The sequence below is a fragment of the Balaenoptera ricei genome, chromosome 2 (assembly GCF_028023285.1).
Source record: "Balaenoptera ricei isolate mBalRic1 chromosome 2, mBalRic1.hap2, whole genome shotgun sequence".
Lineage (NCBI taxonomy): Eukaryota > Metazoa > Chordata > Mammalia > Artiodactyla > Balaenopteridae > Balaenoptera > Balaenoptera ricei.
In genome coordinates, this window is record NC_082640.1 from 9,957,430 (window position 1) to 9,981,828 (window position 24,399).

The 24,399-nt window shown below is 42.7% G+C and overlaps 1 non-coding gene across 1 annotated transcript; it reads left to right on the forward strand.

Annotated features, from left to right (window-relative positions):
- The first annotated feature begins 10,323 nt into the window (after positions 1 to 10,323).
- TRNAG-UCC (transfer RNA glycine (anticodon UCC)) lies at positions 10,324 to 10,396 on the forward strand. The gene has a single exon. It is a non-coding gene; the product is annotated as a tRNA-Gly (tRNA).
- The last annotated feature ends 14,003 nt before the right edge of the window (positions 10,397 to 24,399 follow it).

Sequence of the window (24,399 nt, forward strand, 5' to 3'; positions counted from 1 at the left end):
TACTTGTAAATTGCCATGATGTCTAAACAACTGCCTATGTCGTGGAAAGATCCAGTGGACCTGTAGATAAATGTAATCAGTGAGTTCAGCTTTTAAATACATTAATTATTTATATGGCAAATTGTCCCCACTGATGCATTAGATTAGGTCCTAGGTGATACAGACAGACTAACAATAGGAATTGTCTGTACGACGTCATGTAATCTGTGAGCTCCTTGGTCCTGGTATCAAGGAATCAGATGCCAAGTCAAGGAAGATCCTGAAACCAGCAATGCATCCCTCCCAAAGAAGGGAAAATGGGCTTCTTGTACCAAATCATTTCATCATGTAGTTCTCAAGGCCCCCACCCTGTGCTATTCTATGTCTTAGCACAGGCCATAGTCCATGCTACCAGAAAGTGTTCATACACATCGCCACAAAACAATAAAATGATAAATAATTAATTAAGTGCTACATCTGCAGTCAGGACAACTACTATACTATAATTGGGAAGGGAGATATCTGTGAGCTAGAGTTAAAGGGAAAGATGATTTTTAACTCATCTTCCCTGGTGCTTGATCAAGATCCAAACAGGTGAGAACAGGCGTGGCGGGACCCAGAGACCAGAGCGCCCCTGGTGATGGAATTTTTGCAGAACATCTATAGGCCTCCAACCAAATTGGTGGTGGGTTGGGGAGTGAGGGTTTAGGAAAGGCTTCACAAACAAGATTGTCAACTGCCTCTCGAAAGGGGATGTAAAAGAGCATGAAGTGCTCAAGAAATGACAAGCAGTTCAGGACAGCTGAACTTCATGGCTTAGGAAGAAGCACTGGAGCAGCAGGAGATGAGGCTGGGAGTGGAGCCTCAAAACATCACATCATAAAGGTCCTTGAGTGCCATGCTCAGACGTCCAGTTATGTCCAAGCTTCTGAGGAGATATGGTTTACTTCAGGGACGGCTAGCAGGAGGCAACAGAAGGACGAAGTCAGCTTAGGTCTCACCTCTTCTGAAAAGCCTCCTCCTGTCTTGAGCTTCTATTACACCTCTATTACCCCAGAAATATGAATAAAGAAAACTATGGTGTCAAGGAGTCCAATGGTACAGACAGTCTGTAGATGGTACGTGGAGAGAAGCTACAGCAGGGAGGAAATTGGATGCACAAACACAGGTTCATCCTGGAAGGACTAGGAGATCCAAGGTGGAACCAATCCCTGGGGAAGTAGACGTATTGAGCACAGACCAAGAGAACAAAACAGGAGCCTGGTTTCCACACTGGGTTAGAAGGAGGTTTGCAAGGCAAAAGCCCAGCTCTTAGGCAAGAACGAGGGCTCGAGTGCAGTGTCTGAGCAAGTGCAGCAGCCAAGATGAGCTCTCTTAAATCAATGGGTGAATGAACCACCAAGAGATGGCTCCAAGCGTCTATGGTGAGGCTGAATCCACAACGCCCCTGTGGATACGAGAGCGCTGTGCTGACCTGTGCTCCTCAGTAGGGAGCATACTGTTTGGGGCACTAATGGAAAGAGGCTTCGGCTGGGTCTGGGGTGTAAAATGGGAGCACACTGCAGGGATAAGGACCAGCTTAAAATAGGAGGTAAAAAAAGCCAGGCTCATTTTGCAAAATCTATCACACGACCTTTATGGGTCCATAAATTTATTATTTTTTGTCCTTTTTAGAGCCCGAGTCCTGCTGTGGAATGTACGTGTTGTGAAATTCCAGCACATTACGAGAACACAAACTTTCTCTCTTAGCAGTGGGATTTATCAGCACAGAATCTTTTACTCGAAGCCAGCAAAATTTTCAGCATAGGCAGGAGCGGTGTAATGAATCTCTGTTCATGAATAAAGGCGTTTTTCACCTGCTGAGGCCATTAGTCATTATCTGGGGTCTCACTGTGACATGCATGGTGGAGAAGCGAGTCCACTGAAAATAAGATAAATTGGTAATTCCAAGTTTGCAGGATGAGTGAGTCTCCCTTTTGACGTTTTTAGGTTAAATGAACAGGTGTTCTCATTGGCATCTATACATTCATGTGCACACCTTTAAAAATCTATTCACTCCTCCAGGGAACAAGCCAGGATGGGATATGAAAGAATTAGCATCTTTGGGCACTTTGTTGGCGTCTGGGGTTCGCAGTGCCACTCATATTTCCCCCTGGTGGGGATCTGAGTGGAGGAACACAGACGTAAACAAAAATAAATCCTGGTTATTATCAGTTCTATAAGAATCGACAACTCCAGCTGCAGGAATGGCTGGTAAACCTGGACTGAAAAACACAACTCTGGCCAGGGAGCTGCTTGAATCTTCACTTTGGAATCAGCCTACTTGGTCAAGTCTGTAGGGACAGGACAAAGATCTATCGAACTCCAAGATGTCTGACCAGCCTGCTCTCACCTTCAACACAGGGGCTGAGCCCATGGGGAAGAGTGACCCAATGAATGTCACGTGCTACCCAGATGAACAGTGACGGAGGGGCATGAGTGAGGAAGTGGAGAGAAGCACTGCCAGCATCCCCTCTATTACTCCTGGGGGGAGGGGAACAAACACTCCCCCCCCCCTTTGTAGACCAGGGTAGGAAGGTGAGAAGAGGAGGAAAGTGAATTCTCCATGGAGCATTACATGTGTTGCCTGATTTAATCTGCACACCCGCCCTGTAGTATAGATGGGGTTATCTCTATTTATACAAATAAGGAAACTGAGGTTCAGAGGTTAGGTTACTTGCACGAGGTTAGAATGTGAAGTAGAGTGTCCAGATGTCAACCTGTGTTCATGTTCATTTCACTCTCCCTTGATGACTGGAGCTGCCGGAACAAGTGACCACAAACTTGGTGGTTAAAACAACAGAATTTTGGGGAGGACCTTCAAGATGGTGGAGGAGTAAGACGTGGAGATCACCTTCCTCACCACAAATACATCTACATGTGGAACACCTCCTACAGAACACCTACTGAATGCTGGCAGAAGACCTCAGACTTCCCAAAAGGCAAGAAACTCCCCACGTACTTGGGTAGAGCAAAAGAAAAAAGGAAAAACAGAGACAAAAGAATAGGGATGGGACCTGCACCTCTGGGAGGGAGTTGTGAAGGAGAAAATGTTTCCACACACTAGGAAGCCCCTTCACTGGTGGAGACGGGGGGTGGCGTAGGGGGGAAGCTTCGGAGCCACGGAGGAGAGCGCAGCCACAGGGGTGCGGAGGGCAAAGCGGAGAGATTCCCGCATAGAGGATCAGTGCCGACCAGAACTCACCAGCCTGAGAGGCTTGTCTGCTCACCCGCCAGAGCAGATGGGGGCTGGGATCTGAGGCTTGGGTTTCGGAGGTCAGATCCCAGGGAGAGGACTGGGGTTGGCTGTGTGAACACAGCCTGAAGGGAGCTAGTGCGCCACAACTAGCCAGGAGGGAGTCCAGGAAAAAGTCTGGAACTGCTGAAGAGGCAACAGACCATTGTTTTGGGGTGCGTGAGGAGAGGGGATTCAGAGCAATGCCTAAACCAGCTCCACAGATGGGTGTGAGCCATGGATATCAGCGCGGACACCAGAGACGGGCATGAGATTCTAAGGCTGCTGCTGCAGCCACCAAGAAGCCTGTGTGCAAGGACAGGTCACTATCCATGCCTCCCCTCCTGGAAGCCTGTGCAGCCTGCCACTGCCAGGGTCCCATGATCCAGGGACAACTTCCCCAGGAGAACACATGGCACATTCTGTACCCCGCCCTCCCCCCTGCCTGAGTGAGCCAGAGACCCCTAATCAGCTACTCCTTCAACCCCGTCCTGTTGGTGTGGGGAACAGATGCCCTCAGGGGACCTACACGCAGAGGCAAGGCCAAATCCAAAGCTGAACCCCGGGAGCTGTGCGAACAAACAAGAGAAAGGGAAATCTCTCCCAGCAGCCTCAGGAGCAGCGGATTAAATCCCCACAATCAACTTGATGAACCTGCATCTGTGGAATACCTGAATAGACAACGAATCATCCCAAAATTGAGGCGGTGGACCTTGGGAGCAACTGTAGACTTAGGGTTTGCTTTCTGCATCTAATTTGTTTCTAGTTTTATGTTTAACTTAGTTTAGTATTTAGAGTTTATTATCATTGGTAGATTTGTATATTGATTTCGTTGCTCTCTTCCTTTTTTTTTATATAGATATCTTTTTTTTTTTTTTCCTTTTCCTCTCTTTGTGAGTGTGTATGTGCATGTTTCTTTGTGTGATTTGGTCTCTATAGCTTTGCTTTTACCATTTGTCTTGGGTTCTGTCTTCTGTGTTTTTTTTTCTTCTTTAGTATACATTTTAGTGCCTGTTATCATTGGTGGATTTGTTTTTTGGTTTGGTTGCTCTCATCTTTCTTTTTTTATTACTTTTTAATTCCTTTTATCTTTAATAATTTTTTTATTTTAATAACTTTATTTTATTTTATTTTACTTTCTTTCTTTCTTTTTTTCTCCCTTTTCTTCTGAGCCTTGTGGCTGATAGAGTCTTGGTGCTCCAGTCAGGTGTCAGGCCTGTGCTGCTGGGGTGGGAGAGCCAAGGTCAGGACATTGGTCACCAGACACCTCCCGATTCCGCGTAATAGCAAATAGCGAAGGCTCTCCCAGAGATCTCCATCTCAACGCTAAGACCCAGCTCCACTCAACGACCAGCAAGTTATAGTGCTGGACACCCTATGCCAAACAACTCGTAAGAAAGGAATAAAATGCCACCCATTAGCAGAGAGACTGCCTAAAATCATAATAAGTTCACAGACACCTCAAAACACACCACTGGACATCGTCCTGCCCACCATAAAGACAAGATCCAGCCTCACCCACCAGAACACAGGCTGCACTCCCCTCAACCAGGAAGCCTGCACAACCCACTGCACCAACCTTACCCACTGGGGGCAGACACCAAAACCAACGAGAACTACGAAGATGCAGCCTGCAAAATGGAGATCCCAAACACAGTAAGTTAAGCAAAATGAGAAGAGAGAGAAACACACAGCAGATGAAAGAGCAAGGCAAAAACCCACCAGACCAGATAAATGAAGAGGAAATAGGTAGTCTACCTGAAAAAGAATTCAGAGTAATGATAGTAAAGATGATCCAAAATCTTGGAAATAGAATGGAGAAAATACATGAAACGTTTAACAAGGACCTAGAAGAACTAAAGAGCAAACAAACAACAACACAATAAATGAAATTAACAATACTCTAGAAGGAATCAATAGCAGAATAACTGAGGCAGAAGAACGGATAAATGACCTGGAAGATAAAATAGTGGAAATAACTACTGCAGAGCAGAATAAAGAAAAAAGAATGAAAAGAATTGAGGACAGGCTCAGAGACCTCTGGGACAACATTAAACACACCAACATTCGAATTATAGGGGTCGCAAAAGAAGAAGAGAAAAAGAAAGGGACTGAGAAAATATTTGAAGAGATTATAGTTGAAAACTTCTTTAATATGGGAAAGGAAAGAAGCAATCAAGTCCAGGAAGCACAGAGAGTCCCATACAGGATAAATCTAAGGAGAAACATGCCAAGACACATATTATTCAAACAGACAGAAATTAAATACAAAGAAAAACTATTAAAAGCAGCAAGGGAAAAACAACAAATAACATACAAGGGAATCCCCATAAGGTTAATAGCTGACCTTTTAGCAGAAACTCTGTAAGCCAGAAGGGAGTGGCAGGACATATTGAAATTGATGAAAGGGAAAAATCTACAACCAAGATTACTCTACCCAGCAAGGATCTCATTCAGATTTGATGGAGAAATTAAAACCTTTAATTTTACAAGCAAGCAAAACATAAGAGAATTCAGCACCACCAAACCACCTTTACAGAAATGCTGAAGGAACTTCTCTAGGCAGGAAACACAAGACAAAGAAAAAACCTACAATAACAAACCCAAATCAATTAAGAAAAGGGCAATAGGAACATACATATCGATGACTACCTTAAATGTAAAAGGATTAAATGCTCCAACCAAAAGACATAGACTGTCTGAATGGATACAGAAACAAGACCCATATATATGCTGTCTACAAGAGACCCACTTCAGACCTAGGGACACATACAGACTGAAAGTGAGGGGATGGAAAAAGATATTCCATGCAAATGGAAATCAAAAGAAATCTGGAGTAGCAATTCATATATCAGACAAAATAGACTTTAAAATAAAGACTAGTATAAGAGACAAAGAAGGACACTATATAATGATCAAAGGATCAATCCAAGAAGAAGATATAACAATTGTAAATATTTATGCACCCAACATAGGAGCACCTCAATACATAAGGCAAATGTTAACAGCCATAAAAGGGGAAATCGACAGTAACACAATCATAGTAGGGGACTTTAACACCCCACTTTTACCAACGGACAGATCATCCAAAATGAAAATAAATAAGGAAACACAAGCTTTAAATGATACATTAAACAAGATGGACTTAATTGATATTTATAGTACATTCCATCCAAAAACAACAGATTACACCTTCTTCTCAAGTGCTATGGAACATTCTCCAGGATAGATCGTATCTTGGGTCACAAATCAAGCCTTGGTAAATTTAAGAAAATTGAAATCATATCAAGTATCTTTTCCGACCACAACGCTATGAGACTAGATATCAATTACAGGAAAAAAATCTATAAAAAATCAAACACATGGAGGCTAAACAATACACTACTAAATAACCAAGAGATCACTGAAGAAATCAAAGAGGAAATCAAAAAATACCTTGAAACAAATGAAATGAAAACATGACGACCCAAAACCTCTGGGATGCAGCAAAAGCAGTTCTAAGAGGGAAGTTTATAGCATTACAATCCTACCTCAAGAAAGAAGAAACATCTCAAATAAACAACCTAACCTTACACCTAAAGCAATTAGAGAAAGATGAACAATAAAATCCCAAAGTTGGCAGAAGGAAAGAAATCATAATGATCACATCAGAAATAAATGAAAAAGGATGAAGAAAACAATAGCAAAGATCAATAAAACTAAAAGCTGATTCTTTGAGAAGATAAACAAAATTGGTAAAACATTAGCCAGACTCATCAAGATGAAAAAGAGAAGACTCAAATCAACAGAATTAAAAATGAAAGAGGAGAAGTAACAACTGACACAGCAGAAATACAAAGGTTCATGGGAGATTACTACAAGCAACTATGCGCCAATAAAATGGACAACCTGGAAGAAATGGCCCAATCCTTAGAAAAGCACAACCTTCCGAGACTGAACCAGGAAGAAATAGAAAATATAGAGACCAATCACAAGCACTGAAATTAAGACTGTGATTAAAAGTCTGCCAACAAACAAAAGCCCAGGACCAGATGGATCCACAGCCGAATTCTATCAAAGATAGAGAAAAGCTAACACCTAATCTTATTGAACTCTTCCAAAATATAACAGAGGTAGGAACACTCCCAAACTCATTCTACGAGGCCACCATCACCCTGATACCAAAACCAGACAAAGATGTCACAAAGAAAGAAAACTACAGGCTGATATCACTGATGAACATAGATGCAAAAATCCTCAACAAAATACTAGCAAACAGAATCCAACAGCACATTAAAAGGATCATGCACCATGATCAAGTGGGATTTATCCCAGTAATGCATGGATTCTTCAATATACGCAAATCAGTCAATGTGATAAACCATATAACAAATAGAAGGAGAAAAACCATATGATCATCTCAATAGATGCAGAAAAAGCTTTTGACAAAAGTCAAAACCCATTTATGATAAAAAACCCTCCAGAAAGTAGGCATAGAGGGAACTTACCTCAACATAATGAAGACCATATATAACAAACCCACAGCCAACATCATTCTCAATGGTGAAAAACCGAAACCATTTCCTCCAAGACAGGAACAAGACAAAGTTGTGCACTCTCATCACTATTATTAGCCACAGCAATCAGAGAAGAAAAAGAAATAAAAGGAACCCAAATTGGAAAATAAGAATAAAGCTGTCACTGTTTGCAGATGACATGATACTATATAGAGAGAATCCTAAAGATGCTACCAGAAAACTACTAGAGCTAATCAAAGAATTTGGTAAAGTAGCAGGATACAAAATTAATGCACAGAAATCTCTTGCATTCCTATACACTAATGATGAAAAATCTGAAAGGGAAATTAAGGAAACACTCCCATTTACTATTGCAACAAAAAGAATAAAAAACCTAGAAATAAACCTATCTAAGGAGACAAAAGACCTGTATGCAGATAACTATAAGACACTGATGGAAGAAGTTAAAGATGATACAGAGAGATATACGATGTTCTTGGATTGGAAGAATCAACATTGTGAAAATGATTATACTACCCAAAGCAATCTACAGATTCAGTGCAATCCCTATCAAACTACCAATGGCATTTTTCACAGAACTAGAAGAAAAAATTTCACAATTTGTATGGAACACAAAAGATCCCGAATAGCCAAAGCAATCTTGAGAAAGAAAAACGGAGCTGGAGGAATCAGGCTCCCAGACTTCAGACTATACTACAAAGCTACAGTAATCAAGAGAGTATGGTACTGGCACAAAAACAGAAATATAGATCAATGGATCAGGATAGAAAGCCCAGAGATAAACCCACACACATATGGTCACCTTATCTTTGATAAAGGAGGCAAGAATATACAATGGTGAAAAGACAGCCGCTTCAATAAGTGGTCCGGGGAAAACTGGACAGCTACATGTAAAAGAATGAAATTAGAACACTCCCTAACACCATACACAAAAATAAACTCAAAATGGATTAAAGACCTAAATGTAAGGCCAGACACTATCAAACTCTTAGAGGAAAACATAGGCAGAACACTCTATGACATAAATCACAGCAAGATCCTTTTTGACCCACCTCCTAGAGAAATGGAAATAAAAACTAAAATAAACAAATGGGATCTAATGAAACTTAAAAGCTTTTGCATAGCAAAGGAAACCATAAACAAGACAAAAAGACATCCCTCAGAATGGGACAAAATATTTGCAATTGACAAAGGATTTATATCCAAAATATACAAGCAGCTCATGCAGCTCAATATCAAAAAAACAACTCAATCCAAAAATGGGCAGAAGACCTCAATAGACATTTCTCCAAAGAAGATATATAGAGTGCCAACAAACACATGAAAGGATACTCAACATCACTAATCATTAGAGAAATGCAAATCAAAACTGCAATTAGGTATCACCTCACCCAGTCAGAATGGCCATCATCAAAAAATCTACAAACAATAAATGCTGGAGAGGGTGTGGAGAAAAAGGAACTCTCTTGCACTGTTGGTAGGAATGTAAATTGATACAGCCACTATGGAGAACAGTATGGAGGTTCCTCAAAAAACTAAAAATAGAAATACCATACGACCCAGCAATCCCACTGCTGGGCATATACCCTGAGAAAACCATAATTCAAAAAGAGTCATGTACCACAATGTTCATTGCATCTCTATTTACAATAGCCAGGTCATGGAAGCAACCTAAGTGTCCATGGACAGATGAATGGATAAAGAAGATGTGGCACATATATACAATGGAATATTACTACAGCCATAAAAAGAAACAAAATTGAGTTTTTTGTAATGAGGTGGATGGACCTAGAGTCTGTCATACAGAGTGAAGAAGTCAAAAAGAGAAAAACAAATACCATATGCTAACACATATATATGGACTCTAAAAAAAAATGGTTCTGATGAATCCAGGGGCAGGACAGGAATAAAGACGCAGATGTAGAGAATGGACTTGAGGACACGGGGAGGGGGAAGTGTAAATTGGGACGAAGTAAGAGAGTGGCATGGACATATATACACTACCAAATGTAAAATAGATAGCTAGTGGGAAGCAGCTGCATAACACAGGGAGATCAGCTTGGTGCTTTGTGACCACCTAGAGGGGTGGGATAGGGAGGGTGGGAGGGAGATGCAAGAGGGAGTAGATATGGGGATATATGTATATGTATAGCTGATTCACTTTGTTATAAAGCAGAAAGTAACACACCTTTGTAAAGCAATTATACTCCAATAATGATGTTTTTTAAAAAAATTATTGAATTCTCTGTAGACATTTGTAATAGAATTGTCCCAAGGAAAATTTAGGTTAAAATGTACAAATAGTTGGATGTAACTACCTTGTCTTATGGAACTGTGAAAAGCTGTTAACACATCTAAATTTTTTGATTTTGCATTTATACATACTGTTTAATGGATATCAGATAAGACTCATTAGATATCAAGAAAATGAAGTGTGATTTTCTATATTTCCAAGCAAACACATAAAGTATAGAGAGCTGTGTGAAATGAAAATAAAAGTATTGAAAAAGTGAAAAAAACAAAAACATAAAATCCCCCAGAATTTTGGGGACTTCCCTGGAAGTCCAGTGGTTAGGACTCTGCACTTCCACTGCAGGGGGCCCAGGTTCGATCCCTGGCTGGGGAACTAAGATCCCACAAACCTCATGGCCAAAATAAAATAAAATAAAATAAAACAACAGGATTTTATTCTCTCACCATTCTGGAGGCCAGAAGTCTAAAATCAAGGTGTTGGCTGGGCCGCGCCCCCTTGGAAGGGAAGGGAAGTTAGGGAAGGGTCTTTCCAGCTGCTGCTGGCTCTCGGCATGTGGCTGCATCACTCCAGTCTGTGCCTCCTTCTGTGCATGGATTTCTGTTCTGTGTGTGTTCTCACCTCTTCTTACAAGGAGACCACTCATTGGATTTGGGCCCCTCCTGAACTGAGTATGATCTCATGTGCTATGGTCTGAATGTGTCCCCCTAAATTCATCTGTTAAAATCCTAACCCCCAAAGATAGTGGTATTTGGAGGTGGGGCTTTTGGAGGTGATTAGGTCATGAGGTAGAACCCTCACGAGTGGGATTAGTGTTCTTATGAAAGAAGCGCCACAGAGCTCCCAAATCCCTTCTGCCAACAAGGTGCAGGTGGTGAACCAGGATGGCGGCCCCAGCACGATGTGACGATGCTGGCGTCTTGATCTTGGACTTCCATCCCCCAGGACTGTGGGAAATCAATTTCTGTTGTTTATTGGCCACCCAGCCAGTGGTATTTCTTTACAGCAGCCTGAAAAGGCGAAGACATCCCCTAAAAAATTACATCTGCAAAGACAGTTTACAAACAAGGTCACATTCTGAAATTCCAGGGAAAACCCACTACAATGAGTGGCCTCCTCAGCCAAATAACTAGGGAGCACAGAGGGTGCCGGAGGGACCAGCAGCGTGGTGTGTTCTGTTTACTCGATTTGAGAGGCAGTATGTTGAAGGCATAAGAAGGACTGAACCTATGAGATCATATCAATAGAACATTACTTGTGACACAAACAGTCCAATTGACTTTGTGGAAGAGAGAAGGGGGTGTGGAGAGGAGAAGAGAAAGAGGTGACAGTGGCCACCTGCTCAAGTTGACAATGATTCCAAAGGCAATTGGGATGGCCTCCAGGATGCTTGGACCAGAAGACAATGGTGCTCACTCCTGTTTGCAAAATCAGTTAGAAGGCGGAGGGCAGCTGGAAGTGATGGTGGTATTTTCAGCTAGGCTGGGGGTGGCTGAAAAGAGAGACAGAATGAGCTAGAAAACATCAGGAAATGTTTGATAAAAGATGAATTGTGAGGCCAAAACTCAGGAGGGGGAGGCCAAAGAGAAATCCACGTTGGAAAGATTGTGAAGAGCTTCTGTTACTCCCTGTAACGAACAAGGCGGGATTTCTAACAACCTGGTGTTGGTCCAACTAGAACCAAAGTATACTAAGGCTTCCTGTACACCTGAAACTAACACAACATTGTACATCAACTATACTTCAAATAAAAAAAAAGATTACAACTTGCTGAAGGCTTCAGATGATGATTTACGTTTGTTTAGCAATAAAGCATTTTTAAAATTGAAAACAAAAGCAAAAACAAAAACACAAAGTATACTAAACCCTACCCACAGCCTAAAGCGCACGGCTCAGCTTCCCACACACAGAAAGTGCAGGGGAGCGTCACGTCCCCGCGTGAGCCACCCCCTTCCCTCCGAGGGCCCCTCTCCGCAGCCAGCTGGATGAGTTTCTGAGCCTTGTATGTTCCTCCTGCCTGCTATGAGCCCAGGCACCTCCTCAGTTGATGATTCTGGTTCAGGACAGAAACCTACCCAGGGCTCTGTCTGCCTGGAATTGAACATCAGTTGTATTGCTTTTTCCTTGGTTTTTTGGGCTCTTTAGTCCAAAAGATCCCTCCCCCTCTCCCAATTTTGGGCTATTATGAATAAAAGGCTATGGACCTTCACATACAAGTCTGTGTGGTCATATGTTCTGTTTGATTTCCAGCAGAAGAGTGACATCTAATTTATTTTTTTAAATAGACTTTATCTTTTAGGGTAGTTTTAGGTTCATAGTAAAACTGAGCAGAAAATACCGAGTTTCCATAGACTTCCTGCCTCTGCCACACATAGCCTCCCCCACTAGAAGGGTACACGGGTCAAACCTTCAGAGACACCTGCTTACCACCCAGAGTCGATAGTTTACGCTAGGGTCTGCTCTTCATGTTGTACGTCCTATGGGTTTTGACAAATGTCTAATGACATGTATCCGGCTTTAGAGTATCATACAGAATGGTTTTAATGTCCTAAAAATCCTCTATGTTCTGCCTATTCATGTCTCCTTTCCCCCTAATTCCTGGCAGCCACTGATTCTCTTACTGTCTCCATAGTTTTTGCATTTCCAGAATGCTGTGGGGTTAGAATCATACAGGATGTCATCTTTTCAGATTGGCTTCTTTCACTTAATAACATGCCTTTAAGTTTCTTCCATGTTTTTTCATTACTAATTTCTTTTTAGTGCTTAATAATATTCCATTGTCTGGATGTATCACTGCATATTTATCCATTCATTTACTGAAGGACATCTTGGTTGCCTCCAAGTTTTAGCAGTTATGCGTAAAAATGCTACAAACATCCATGTGCAGGTGTTTTGTGGGCATAAGTTTTCAACTCATTTGGGTAAATATGAAGGAGTAGCATTACTGGATCATATGGTAGGAGTTTGCTTATTTTTATAAGAAACTGCCAACCTGTCTTCCAAAGTGGCTGAACCATTTTGCATTCCCATCAGCAATGAATCAGAGTTCCCGTTGCTCCATATCCTCATCAGTGTTTGGTGTCGTCAGTGTTTTGGATTTTGGCCAATTCAATAAGTATGTAGTGGTATCTCAGTGATGCTTTAATTTGCATTTCCCCAGTGACATATGATGCACAGCACCTTTTCATATGCTTCTTTACCATCTACACATCATTTCTTGTGAAGTGCCTGTTCAGGTCTTTTGTCCATTTTTTAATGATTGAGATGTCCTTTTATTATTGTTAAGTTTTAAGAGTTTTTGTATATTTTTGGATGAGTCCTTTATCAGATATGTCTTTTGCAAATATATTCTCCCAGTCTGTAGTTTACTTTCTCATTCTCTTGACAGTGTGTTTCACAGATCAGAAGGTTTTAGATGAAGTTCAGCTTATCAAATATTTCTTTCATGGATTGTGCCTCTGGTGTTATATTTCAAAAGTCATAGCCACACCCAAGTCACCTAACTTTTCTCCCACATTTTCTTCTCAGAGTTCACAGATTTGTTTTACATTTAGATCTATCATCTACTTTGAGTTCATTTTTTCTGAAGGATATAGGGTCTAGTTTCACTTTTTTTGCAAGCAGAGGTCCAGGCACCTCGGCAGTATTTCTTGAAAACATTTTCTCATTATATTTCCTTTACTACTTTATCAAAGACCAGTTGACTATGTAAGTCTATTTCTGGGCTCTCTATTCTGTTTCATTGACTGGTTTGCCATTCTTTCTGCAATACCACACTGTCTTGGTTACTATAGCTTTGATAGAAGTCCTAAAGTCTGGTAGTGTCAGTTCTCTAGTTTTAAATACTGAACTCTTTCTAATATCAAACATTCCTGGGTCCTATTTTTTTTCCAAAAAGTAGCAAATTATGTTAATGCTCTATGAGAAGTATCACCGAATAAATTTTAATGCTCTAACTTTTTAAATCATGAATCATTCTAGACCAATATTTCTCAGCCAGTTTTTCCTTCTTGCCTTCTTAAGGAGCCTTTTTGGACGTATTTCCCCAATCACATTCCCAACCACCCCATAAAATTTTCATACCACAGGCATACTGTATATCTGTGTATGTATTGTGGGGCCCTTTAGAGGACCACGTGCCATTGAATATCTAAGTTTTTTGCTCCACCTCCAAGAACTTTTTTGCCCTTGTCAAGAGTCATGCACTAGATACTAAGACTGTTTCACGCTAGCTTTTGTAGAATATTTTTATGAGAGGACCTGTTTCCAGATTCTTTCCTTTGTAGTAATGACACTTGAAACATAGAATATTTAACAGTCCTATTTCCTGCAGAAGGTCAAGCTCAGGGAAGGACACCAGAAGTGGGAGGGAGCTTCAGGGTAAGACTTCATCCCCAGCTTCGCACAGCTCACAGCTTAGGAGACCAGACCGCTTCTGTGAATTCCCAAAAGCTGTGACAGTGGTGAAGGGGAAAACCTGGAGTCTCTTCCCTGCTCACCACCCTGAATTTTATCTGACTTCTGAGAACTTCGTATAACCGGGTACTCAGAGGCGGGGGCTCCATCCCAAGCTGGACAGAAAGCTCATGGGACAGGCTGACACAAGGCTGGCCCACTAGTCCTGGGCCCACCCCAGACCCAAAAGACAATGACCCTAAGAGGGCAGAGCAGACTACAGGGCTGGAATAAATGTGTGCTAAGCAATTGCTCTCAGGTAGACAGGGAGGTTGTTGACCCAAGACGTTGATCACAGCTGAACTGCTCATGGAGACAAGCTTGATCCTGCCTTCCCAGCCCTCCCAACCCACCTCCCCCCCTCCCACCTAGTCCATCGCTGGGGTTTGCCTGAAAATCTTACAACCAAGTGAAGCCTGTCGTTTCTACTAGCAAAGTAAAGCTTTTTACATCTTCGATGGTGAGGGCTCCAGTGGGGAGGGACCCATTTGGCTCCTGAGATCACTGTGGCTTCTTCTTCCCCCGTGGGCTCGGGAAACTACCATGACCAGAACCATGAAGAGTGATTTCCCCACTACTAAGACTCCACCCCCTTCCCAGGGGAGCTGGGAGTTATAACACTAACAAGTTTATACTGTAAAATTTAAAAAAAAATCATACTCATCCCGTAGCTATGAAACAATGTAAGAAAAAGGTGTGTAATGAAAGGCAACATCTACATGAACTGTAGCCCCAACAAAGACGAGATGCGACTTTATCTGCAATATCAACCAATAGAATGAGAGTCACATTTTGTATCTTGCTTCCCCATACTTTGCCTCATGACTAGATTTCAAAGTTCTAAAATGTAACTCTAATTTTTGTAATTCCCTATTAAAACTCCCCCCCAAAATGTCCCACCCTTCCCGCAGGTATATGCTTCCCCCTTCTTCCTGCCCCACCATGCTGTTTTCAAGATTCTAAAATCAAATGAACCCACCCACATGCCCACAACAATGCAACTTTGTCCTTTTGCTACAGATTCCTTTCAGCCCCCCCCTCATACAGAAGCATCACCCAATCATTTTAACTGAGTATTCCTGTGTACAAATTAATTGAGCATCTAGAACAGGAGAATCAGACTCCTAGAGACTCTGTGCATTTCATTCATCAAGGGTTAATATCAAGGGTGAATGGAAAGGCTTCTGCTTCTTGGAAGAAGAACTGAGTGGAATTCCCACCATGGTGGACTTTCACTATTAAATATTAATGCTCTACAGACCCAGTGTGAATTGACTGATTTTATGATTTAGCAATTATAATGTGAACACTCAAAACTATATCCCAAGAGCTACTCTACTTAGCACACTTAGATGATGTAGTCGAGTTTTAATTGCAGTAAATTTGAAATAGGACAGTATATTTGTTAGATATAAAATTTCACTCAGGGCAAATTGCCCTTGTAATAGGGTCCTGCCTTCATTCAGAATATCCCTCCTTTCTTTTCCAGCCTTCACTGACCCACTGTTAGAGAGGATCCCAATTAGACTGGAAAATCTACAGAAATGAGCCAAAGGGTCAGGGGAAATGAGGGAGAGGTGAGATCAAAAGGGAAGGAGAATAAAAGAGAGGGGGGACGGGAACACTTCCCATACTTCACCCAGAGGGGATCTTTTGCCAGACATTGAATTTCACTCCAAGTAGCTTTAGCAAATGTGGGTCCTTTTCACACGGTACCTCAAGGGATTTCATGTGGGACTTTGAAATACTTCACTAGTACAGAATTTCACAGCTTTGCTACAAACAGGAATCTGCTCGTTATGATGACCACTTTTACAGAAGCTCCAGGCCACAGACTGTCGGTGATCACAAGCAGAGAAAAGGAGTCAGCAGAACGGCAGGGGCCATTTGCTGCCCTGAAACCACACTCGCTGTCTGGACCACTCACAGGGTGCTAATTGTCTTGGTACAGTTGTATATTTTTTACATGTGCATTGCTTCTCTTCCCTAAATTAGAAGTTTCCTGAAGGCAGGGACTGGAATACCAGTCCTTCAGTCCATCTCCTTGGCTCAGTTACAGCCTACAGGACCTCTCCTTAACAGACTCACCTGTTTGGATGCTCCTGTGTTTAAATGTCAGAAAAAAAAAAAAAAAAAAAAAAAAAACCATGCAGATCTGAAAGTATTTGCCCCTTTTCTCCAAATCATTAACGACGGCCCTGGGAAAACACTCACCCAAAAGGACTCCAGTTTAGCTCAGAGACAGTGCATCAGCCACTGACGCTACTGTCTTCTGTTTATTTCTACTTATTTCCAGGCTCGAATACCTGGGAGAGTTTCTCCTGACTTGATGTTGTGAATCTGTCAATGGCTGATTTAAAGCTTAAAAGGAGGCAGAATCGTGACAACTGTGCAGCTGCAGATCTAGCTGGAGCCTCTCCTGAGGCTGGAGGTCACATTCACTCAGAGCTGCAGGAGGCTTAGGCCAGTGCTAGAGGCAGATTAGCAAGACATACCTGAGAACAGGAAAAGCTATCGGAGTAGGTGTGTGTTTCCTCCAGGTTTTTAGAAGCAGGGGTATTAAGAAGGCCCTCTGGACAAGTTACAAGGTTACAGGAAGAGGCGATTCTCTTCTCTTCCTTTAAATATGTCAACTAAAAATATATCTATATGTATATTGTTTGATAAAATACATGCGGAAAACGTTTTTTCTTCCCTTTGCAAAGGAAGGGTCAAAATAAACCTGGTAAAAGCCCTGGTGCTGCGGGTTTTATCTCTGATTCCGGCTGTGCTGATCACGTGGAAGGCCCTGGGGCCGGGGCAGCAGAGCCCCCCAGCCTGAGCCCTGTGTGGACTGGGAGAGGCCGGTGGGCAGGGCACCCTGGAGGCCAGGTCTCCTAACAGGCCTGCACCCGTTCCAGAAGCGTAGAGATGCAGATTGCCACTGTGCCTTTTTAACAGGCTTTCCAGAAATGAAAGTGGGGAAGGTGGGGTGTGCGGAGATCTATCCTCAGAGATGGGAGCCGGGAGCAAGAAGTCAGTGGCGTTTCCAGTTTCCTTTGGGCAAAACAGGACGAGCAGGAGGAAAGAACAGTAAGCTGGGCACCTGGGACCTGAGAAAAAGTTTCACGTTTCTTGCAGGGATACGTGAGCCGTCCATCTCTCAAATGGGTCCCAGAACTTCATGTTAGAGAGGTCTTTGTGGGGTTCTGACCAGAGAAATATTTAGGGACAGCATGTATGCCCTGGGACACTTTCAATCACTCAAGGCAGGCAGTTACCTCTACTGTCCCTGCAAAACATCACCTCACTCAGGCGCACACCCAAGCACCGCTCAGCACCTGCAGAGATGCGCACGGGGGGCGGAGCCCCGCCAGCCAGCCCCGCCCACCTGGACCACAGGAGGCAGGGCCGGGGGACTCGCCGAATCACGGCATCAAAAACCACAAGCCAGGGCTTCCCTGGTGGCGCAGTGGTTGAGAGTCTGCCTGCCAATGCAGGGGACACGGGTTCGAGCCCTGGTCTGGGAAGATCCCACATGCCGCGGAGCAACTGGGCCCGTGAGCCACAGCTACTGAGCCCGCGCGTCTGGAGCCTGTGCTCCGCAACAAGAGAGGCCGTGATGGTGAGAGGCCCGCGCACCGCGATGAAGAGTGGCCCCCGCTCGCCGCAACTAGAGAAAGTCCTCGCACAGAAACGAAGACCCAACACAGCCATAAATAAATAAATAAAAATTAAAACTCATTTAAAAAAAAAAAAAAGATGATTAAAAAAAAAAAACAACACCACAAGCCATTTCTATCACAGAGCAGGGGAAAGATGTTAGGAGAGCTTATAGCAGGGTCCCCGGAAGTGTCTGTCGGTCGCACAGAAATGAAATTTGCCTCTGCCGGTGAAAAAGAATGTGTCTTAAGATGAGAAACTCTGATAAACTCTTTAGAAACTCTGATAAAATCGTGTCGGGTGTTTTGCATTCGGTAGCCAAATGCTTCAGCACTGGTCGTTAATACGTATTGAAATGACTCGAGGGACTTCCCTGGTGGTCCAGCGGTTGGGGCTCCGTGCCTCCACTGCAGGGAGCACGGGTTCGATTCCCGGTCGGGGAAATAAAATTCCGCACGCCGCGCAGCGCAGCCAAAAAACAAAAAACACCCCGCCCCCCAAACGCTAACCTTCCCCTCCTCCCCCAGTAACTCTAAGCAAGACCAATGACTACTATTTTAATAAACATTTGCTAACAGCATATTCCAAGCTCACATCTCTGGTGTACCTTGAACTAATTAACAATTTAGCTTGAATGGAGAAAAAGTTCACTCTAGGCACTTTTATAGTGAAGACAAAGTACAAAGTTCTTTCACATGTCTTAACCTATTTTTTAAAAATGAATGTCCTGAAGGAAACGTAATACCAGGAATGATTTTATACAAGCAGAATTTAATTTTAACCTTCACATTTTATATCTTGAAAATGCTTAATTAATTCTGATTGACATCAGTGAAATATATAGGCACAGACATGGGCCACAAAAAAGGAACAATGAAAAGTTAGAATTTCTTGGTCTAGTTCCTCAGAGTCATTTATGGTGATTAAATGAGTTTTGATTAAATAGTTGTAACAGTAATATCAAGCATGTTAAAGAGAAAAGAGCTGAAGGATGTCTCCCTATATATTGTCCTGTATACCAAAATATGTGTTCCCTTATGATTTCAAAGGATGCTAAGAGTCCATTGACAGCTCCTGTGGTCAGTTGCAGAGATGGCCCCATTCTTCACCTGCCCTGTGTCCACACTCTGCCACGTAACTTTGTTTGCCCTTATACTTTACGTCTTTCCAGCCGAGGACATCCAGGGTCAGCTGGCAGCCAGCAAACCCCAGACATGTGAAGGAGCCCAAACAGGGCCTGCAGAGGCACCTATCTACATCCCAGACTTGTGAGCAATGAAAGCTCGTGGATGCATGTAGGTGAAGATCATGGCTGTTTGTTGGGTAGCACTTTTGCATCAATACTCAAGTAACCACCATCCCAAAATAACTGTCTCCTTTCTGCACATTCAATTATTTTGCCTCCATTCCCCGCATTGCCCTCCTGATAAATTCCATCCGTTGATTAATCTACCCTCTGCTTCCCCAACTCCTACACCTGCATGGCTAAGTATTCCTGGAGGAAATTTGAAAGCCATTCCTACAGAAGCTACTAGAAACTGATGCCCCTAGCCACTGTCTCATACACTGAGCACCACTATTCCACATCTCTGGTGAGGACCTTTCCCATCTCCTCAGGAGCTGCTTCAAACTGTCCCGTGTTCATCAAGCTCCCAACTCCATCGCTGTATCCTTCATCCTAAGATAACTGCCTCATTTTCCTTATAAGCCCAGGTGAACCCCATAGAGATGCATGGGTTCCAGTTTTGGAGGGATGTCTTACTCAGTAAAACACCGTCTGCCTCCATAAGAAATTGTCAAGTAACTACAATCCTTCACTTGCATTTCTCGTCGAATGTAAAAAGGGAATCCAAATGTGTAACCTACTGCTGCACTTATTATAATTCTCTTCCCTCACTTCCTTAATTATTTACTTCCTCTCCAAAACAAACAAACAAACAAGCCAAACACTCCAGAAGTTTTCACCAACCCTAAAAGCTCTCTCATCCACGCTAGACAAAAAAACCTCTTCCTCCGGTTCCTTCTGTCTATTTGTTCAAAATATACAATCTTAGGCCCAAAGCTAGACTTGCTGAATCTGAATTCCTGTGGAAGAGACCAGGAAATTTATGTAGTTAAATAGGACCTGGGCAATTCTGATAATCAAGCAAGTTTGAAAAACTGGGTCTTGAATGCTGCTTCTCAGTCTTGGTTGCATGTTGGGATCTCTTGGGAAGTTTAAAAAACTCCTGATGCCTGTGCCGCCCCTCACCCACGCCCCAGGTTCTGATTTAATTGAAATGGAACCAGTCCTGGACATCTGTACTTTTAAGAGCTCCCCAGGTGATTCTAACGTGCAGCCCTATGGTCCTGTGTAATACCGTACAGATATCGCCCCAGGTGTGCAGGGAGGAAACGCTGCAGGCGTAACTCAGGGTATAGTTGGAAGAAACCAAAACACTCACATATGCAAATCTTTCCCCCACTACAGTCAGAACAAATACAACGAAGCCAATGTCCCTTTAAAAACAAGGAGCCAATGAAGATTATGAGTTTCCCACTTGCATCCAGAGTAATTCCCAGAACTGGGGATATGGGAGGAGGAAGGAAAAAGAAGAGAGGAAAGGGGAGGTGGGATAATGTGATACATTATAAAAGGTTTCTTGACACATAGGAGAGACCAGAACTTACTATCTCCTTAGCTAAAGTAAATATCTCAGAGTTGTACATTTTCTGACAAGGTGTACGCAGAGAATGTAGCTTCCTTTCCTTCCTTCTTTCTTTCTTTCTTTCTTCCTCCCTCCCTCCCTCCCTCCCTTCCATTTTTATTTCTTTCTTTTCTCTTTATTTTCTATAACAGATCTAATCTTCCACTTAAGCCTCCTTGTTGAAGGAGGGCGTGGACAGGGGAGCAGGAAGATCTATTTGGACCATCGGACAAACTCACAATGTCTCAAAGCGCAAAGAATTTCCTGTAGTAGCTAATCTCTTTGCCAAGGTCAGTTTCAAGGTCCTGCTCTTGGCTTATGTGGTCCTCAGGATCGTGGGGGAGAAGATGGTGTGGCATCCACGTGTGCCCACTGGATCTTCGGTGCCCTTTGCTGAGACTGCCACCTCTGGTCTGGCCTCTGATCTGTAACCACTGAGGTGTGTGGCGCAGTGCCATCTGCCCATGGCAGAGTGACATTCTGGTCCCCATGAGTGGGGTCCACTGTCCCAACTCTCAGCCTCCAATCTCAGAGTCCCTCACACACTTTACAGCCTCTTCATTGTGACCCCAGCCTCCAACCATCCCATGATGCCTCAGCGGCTCAGCGTCCCTCGGTGGGCACACATCTGAGCCCTCTGCACGTCACGTGCAGGCAGGGGAGCCAAGGGGCTGCCCCAGGCTCACTTTCTGACCGCCCCCCCCCACTGCATATTGATTGCAATCGAATCTGGCCACGTATTTTGTGGAGCCCAGTGCAAAATGAACGTGAAGCCCCTTGTTCAAAATCTTATTAAGAATTTCAAGACAGTGACATAGAGCCTTCAACCAGGTGGCACCCTTCCGAGTCTTACAGGTAGAACATCCACGAAGCAAGCCCTGTTTGCAGTCACACTAGAAGATTCTACCTCTCACCCAGCAGACTTGTGACCAAATCTGATGGGGGGGGGGGGGGAAGAAATCAAAGGAATCAACCTGTGGAATTTCACAGATGATTAACTTCCAGATGGGAGAAAATAGTCTCTAAATTACTTAACTGTCTTATTTTTGAAGAATGTCTTTCAAAAATAGTCATTTCCGTTCCATGTTCTTTAACCCTCCTGCTTTATCCATCCTCCAATTAAAGGGGAAGCCTTGAGCTAATCAAAATGCAAAACATCCATGTTTCCCCTTTTTCCTCCCTCCCTCACTTTGATATTTGGAATAAAGTAAGTTCATCTTAGCACACCTTTACTTGATCATCCAGTTAATTATAAGGCTGTCAGAGATTTTCCTTTATGGAGAAGGCTGTTGAACTTTCCAAACTCAATCTGGGCATTACAAGCCCTCAAACTACAGAGCAAATGGTGGCTTAAGGAAAAATGAGAACAACGTTTTAACAATGACTTATACCAGCTTCTCAAGATTCATCTGTTCCTCCTATTCATATGGAGGATATAACAAAAAAGGAGAGTAAAACTGCACAGTCCTGAGAAACTCTTGCCGCCTGCAGAGCAGATTTGAGTGTATATTTGTGTTGTTATAATTACCACGCTGCTAAGGGTGTTTTCCAATCAGAACATACAATTAAAAGAGAATTCACTTTATAGGACGAGGGAAATTAAGCCATTGGAACAGCGTCACTATTCTTTGTTTAATAATATCAGTAGTGCATTGTGGGGAGTATCCAGCAGTATCAGAGGAATATGAATGATATAAATATGAACTAGACTGGAACAGTTTGGGGTTCCTTAGCCATCAAAAAGAGCTCATCGTAAAACAATGGATGGATCAGTGAGTGCTTCATGGTGGTACAAACTTCAATACAATCCAGATTTCCAAAGGTCAATATTAAAGACAATGAGATTGGATAAATTATTGTCAGAAGAACAAACTGCTTACTTGGCATTTGGTCAGCAAATTATAAGTCCAGACAGACTACTACCTGGTGATAGCCGTATGTGAAGACATATCTAGATGTTGCTACCATATTACTTTGAGACAAAACACGAAAGCAATGCATGAAAACAACAACAACAGCTAGCGTGTGTTGAGTTCTAAGAGTTTAATATATATTCACCCATTTAATCTTTTCAGCAACCCAATAAGGTAGGTACTATTATTACACCCATTTTACAGATGAGAAAATTGACATACAGAGAAGTTGACCACACAACCAGTAAGTCACAGAGCCAGAATTCCGAACGCCCATCTCAAAAGTTCGCACTCTTATCCATGTGCTATACTACTTCTCATAAGAAAGCAGAAGGCAAATCTAAGCACTATACCAGTAGAGCATAAAATTTAGAAATCTAAAGTCCTCTGGCTTAGTATCTTCATTAGTTTACTCAGAACGAATGGCATGGCCTTAATACACAAGTAATCATAGCCAAAGGACTTGTCATTTGAATTTGAATACAATCTGTTCTTCCCATCATGTTCTAATCATAAACACAATTAGTTTGCAAATGGTTATAACTCAGCTTTATAAACATGTTGCCTTCAAAAATAATTTGAACAACTGTATGATGATTTAAATAAACTAACAAAAATTAACAATTTATTGTAAGTTTTCATTAAGTCTTTTCACATGCAATTGCCAATGATTTGTTTCCTACAGCAGCTCACCAGCTTGCACATTGTCAACCAGATGCTAAAATGTGCAAGCAAACTCTTAACCTGCTCTCATTTTCCAAGTTAGGGGTGAATCAAATCGCCCTGAGAATTGGGGTCAGCTGCCTTGCTAGGGATTTGAATCATGACAGAGAACTACCCGGTGCAAAGCAATTAAGTCTGACCAGTTATGATGGCCATTTAATGAGCCTCCTTGTGGCAGAAGGGCGTTCAGTCTACCTGTCTCAAATAGGTTGTGATATGCCATAAAGCTCAAGTAATAAATAATTTAAATGCTGAAATATTCCAGCAGAAAGGCTTTCTTGCTGACTGTGCAATACCTGGCTGCACTGTCATAGACGGAGACAGTCAGTGGTTAAGAACCTGCCCACTGATTGGTCAACTAAGGGATGGGACATACAGCACCTCTTCGGATGGGGAAAAAGTTGAAACGCTGGTTAAGAGTTGAAAATATCCATGCTGGTACTTCACATCCATTTATCGGGCGCAATGGACAGGCCCTGTCTGCTGTGTCAGGCACTTAGAAGGCCTGACCCTGAGATTGAATTAATGGTGAGAAGGAGGATTGCCCTATAATTACACGAGAAATCACACACTACGCTATTTAGCCAGCAAAGCTGAGCGCTTTCTGTAGATGGTAAATTAACCCAGTGGGGATTGGGGGAATATTTCTGTGCAAAAGATTCCTTTATTCATGAGAATAATTGGATATTGAAAAGCCATCATGTATTGTATCTTGATTTGAAACTGTCAACTGATGTGTGAAGCCCCCTCCCTCCCTGCCCCCTCTCCTCAGCCCTGTGTGTCTTTGCTCAGCCAATTATGGAGTTGCCTCGCTGCAGTGATGCCCAGAGCCCCGGACCCACGATGGCTCCCAAATCACAGAGGCTGGGGCACAAACCCTGCGGCTTGAGAAGTCTGTCCTGATCGGCCTTGTCCATGCAGGTCATTCAAGTGACCCCAAGACCAAGAGGAATATATA